Source organism: Cupressus sempervirens, chromosome 2, assembly GCF_028749045.1.
Source record: "Cupressus sempervirens isolate cs-2001-9-10 chromosome 2, ASM2874904v1, whole genome shotgun sequence".
NCBI lineage: Eukaryota > Viridiplantae > Streptophyta > Pinopsida > Cupressales > Cupressaceae > Cupressus > Cupressus sempervirens.
Window position 1 is genome coordinate 606,815,696 of NC_143119.1, and position 4,400 is coordinate 606,820,095.

The window sequence follows — 4,400 nt, forward strand, 5'->3', positions numbered from 1 at the left end:
TAGATAGGTTGTATATTGATTCTATTATTGCTTTTAATTCAAGGAATTAAGGAAGTGCTTCAATGAATTAGTAGAGTCTGTGAGTTTGCAAGAAGGATATTTCATTAGAATGGGAATTGGTGATCATAGCTGATATAATTTTTTAGAATATTCAAATGGGAAGAGTTCTTCTGAGAGGGGGGGTGATTCAAAAGTAACACACTTTAACCTTTTCAAGTCCTTTAAAAAAAGTAACTAAAAGTAAACTGTATCTATGTAAACATATTAAATAAACATAAAGTAAACACATGCATCAACAACACATAACACCAAAAATTTGGTAACCCAAAAACTCTCCAGGAATAAGAAGGTAAAACTAGGGTGGGGATGATACCCACAAAATCACCGCAGCAATAATTGTTTGACCACTTCTGATGGTCTACCCTATTAAAGGCTTTGCACTATGTCAATAGTGACCTAGTTGAAGGATTTAAAACACTTTACATGAAGTGTCACCCTATTAAAGGATTTAGTCACCTCTTCAAAGGATCTACAAAATAGTTGTTAAGCTAACCTATCAACATAGAATTTTCACTATCTAATACAATTGCTAGAAAGTATCAGAAATCTTTGACCTGATTGCTTACAATATTCAATTGCTAATTGTAGGCATTTGATCTGCTCATTCTAATGTGATCCTTGCTTGATCTAATATTTGTTCGTAGCCCTTGTTCTGTTCTCATGAACTCGATAAGTAATTGCTACACACTTCACTAAGTCTTTGATGCCCCTACTATTTTCCATGTTCTGCAATTTTGTTATCTGCTTAGCAACTTCCTTAACTTCTATTTAGCAACATGAAATCGTGGGGTCTAAGCCTTTTTATAAAGGCTTCATAAACTTATGGCTAGGTACAGATCTACAATCCATATTGAATCTTTAATTCCTGCTCATTTCTTGCACTCTTCTCATTGGTTGCATGCCTTCTCCATTTTTCTTATTGGCACATATGTTGATTCTGTGTTACTCAACACATACTAGACTACCGATTCTTGGCACATGTTTGATCCTGGTTTACTCAGCACCTATTACATTTTGTCTTGCTTAGCACATGTATAGTTCTAGCTCACTCAGCATATGAAGTGTTCAAACTTGCTCAGCATCAACTATGACTTGACACCTATAGAGAAAGTGGTTAAGTGTGTTGACACTCAAATGTCAAAATGATTCTGAGACCAACATAATTCATTTACAAGTTATCTAGATTAGATCCCACTAATAGTGGACTCTGTGCAACAATGGATAAGGTACTACTCATATAAACTAGAAACAAATTGGATTAAACTCTGCTACATGTATCCAATTTATATTCAATTTTTAATCAATCAAATATTGTATCAAGTGCATAAAGGTGGTCATCATATAATCTGTGGGAATTAATGAGTTGCTATTAATTTTTATAGCTCATCTTTGTTCTACATTTATATTAGAGAAAGTAGACCATATCTATTGTTTCTAGGGATTAAGGGTAAGAGTCAAATAAAATTTGAGTCCCTAAGGTATTCCTAGCTTGGTCTTGTAGAGCCATAAGTGTAGGAAGCATTTGTACTTTGTGAAGTTGGCCCAAAGACATAGTTTATTATGTTAAATATGAGCATTAGCTACCTCTAGGTATAATATTTTTTTTTATTGATAATAATAATCACTGTTAAATTAGGATCCAACAAAATGGCAACTCCATTAGGGACATGTACAAAACATACCTATGTGTGAATTTTAATACAACGTCTTTGGTTGGGTTAGTGGACAATTTTGTTAGGTTCTTGGGAGATTACTTGTGGTCATATTGGTTGCTTCTAGTGACAAACCTTGAGAATTCAAAAGAAAAGAATGAACCCATAATACCAGAGGTGTACACTGACATGTATAGTCTTTACAAAATGTCTTATGTATCAGTCTAAAATTTGTAGACCCAAGACTATTTTGATTGGTCTTCTCATTATGTGTTAGTTTTATTCATATTATCTCATGATATTGTCCTTAGGTCAACAAGTTATTGCATTATATCTTTTCCTCTAGGTGGGTGGTGACTCAAAGAGGTTTTAACTAGCATCAATTTTGAAAGTATTTTTAGACCATGGGAAGTGTGAAAAACACATAGGAAAATGTGAAGGAAAACCTAGCAATTAAGTTGCAAACTAATTTTCCTCCTAAAGGAAAGAAAAATTGGGTTGTGAAGAGAGCATAGACACAAGGAGGAAACCATCCTCAAGAGCAAGAAATGAGAGGAAAGAATATTCACTTTTTTGCTGATGAGAGAGAAACATCTCACAAAAGCTCTAGATCTCACCCAAGGTTGTTTGAGGAGGATTATTTTAGTACTCTTGAGGTAGTGTATCAGGAGAAGGTTATGCAGCCATATGCACCTAGTTTGGGTGCTAGGAGTAGTAATGATGTTTTTCTAGAATTTAGGAACCCCGCTATAACAAACCATTCTCCTGAAAGAATAAGACCAAGACATTTAGAACCTGAGAGTTTTTATGACAGGAAAACTTCTAGTTTTGAGTTTACTATTTCTTATCCTAATGAAAATGAGAACATGAAGATGCATCTTGTAGAGGAAGAGGCCATAGATAAAAAATTTGAAAGGGAGAGGGAAGAAAGATTCTGAAATATTTTGAAGAAAAGTAGGTACTACTTAGGAGAATTATTTCACTTAGAAAAAAAATAGTGGCTAGTGCTTGGGAATCTAAAATTGTAGGTCAAGTTGAATAGCTTAGGGTGCAAGAGAAAAGGATGTTAGAAAATGAAGATGTGAACTCTTAAGGTCATGTAATACAATGGATTAAGAGTTATAAAGCTCTAGAAGTTGAGAACCACAAAAAAAGAGATGTAGAACATGATGTTGGTGTTAAGGATAAGGGAAAACAAAAGGAAGTCAGTATTAAGATCAAAGAACCAGTAAAGATTGTTTAGATCCAAGATTTTATATCACTTTTTGATCTTGAGTTGGAAAAGAAGAGGAAGGAGAGAAATGCTTTGTTCAAGAGATTAGAAATTGTAGAAGATGAGGCAGCCATAGCTGAGATGAATAATAAGATTAAATTCCTAGGAAATGCTAGGAAACAATCTATAGCTATACCTAAAAATAATGCAAAGAATAGGTCAAATGATGTAAATCAAAACACTGCTAAGATGTCTGCTTCTTCCCTATCTTCTTCATCACAAAAAATGGATCTTAATAAAGTTGTTGTAGATGCCAATACTAGTAATACTTTAAATAAAAATGAAAGAATTGTTGTTATTAACCCTAGGAATGACCTGCAAAGGAGGCCTATTCAATTAAAGGGTTATAGGTAGATATATTTTTATAGAATTCTTGGATTCCCCAACCCTATCCCACAAGAATTGAGGAAAAGATTGCCTGAGTTTTCTAGAAATAATGCTATCACTTGTGAGGATCATTTGAGGAATTTTCTTAACATGATGAGTGATTATGAGGTTGAGGCTAAAGATGTTATCATGAAGTTATTTGTTCTGTCATTCACTAAGGATACTAGAGAATGGTTCAAGAGACTTCATGAATTATCCATTGCATACTAGAAATATTGAATATTATTTCAAGGAGTAGTGTGGTGATAAGTAGAATCCAAGTTATATCTTAGGTGAGTTCAATAACATTAAGAAGTTGCATAATGAATATGTCCCTCATTTCAACACTAGATTTCAAAAGAGGATGTACAAGCTGATGCAAGCCATGTAAGTTGATGATAAGATACATATGATTACTTATTTAAATTCTTTTGATGGTAAGATGGCATATCAACTTAGGGATAAGGAACCTAGGACCTTAAGAGATTCTTTTAGAATTGTTGTAAATATAGAAAATAACTTGAGGGTCTCAGGAAGGCTAGAAAGCAAAAGAGGTGATCCTAGATTATATGGGACCAAGGAAAATAGAAAGGAAGAACACAAGCCTGTAGGTGGTAGGAAGCAAGAGCCTAGTGAAATAAGTCAAGTCTTAAATTCTATAAAGGGTTTACATCTACCTCAAGCTAAGACTGATAGGAATCCTACTGAAAATTAGGCCCCTTATCAATCCAATTTCAATAGACATAATAGGTTACAGAATTTCCCTTATAATACCACTTGGAAAGATGGTCAGCCTAGTGTTTCTTATGCAAAAAATATCAATAATAAGATCACCCTTGGTCTTATATCTAGAAATTATGTAAATGTGGTAGATGATCCTAAGCTCAATGTTAAACCCACATGTTGTGTTGCTTGCCAATTGCCCTATGCTCCTAAATATTGTACAGTGGCTTTGTCATTTTCTAGAAATCAGATTGAAATAAAAGAGTAGCCAAAACATGAAGAAAATAGTGATGATGTGGGGTGCAACATATTTGAGTCACATTATG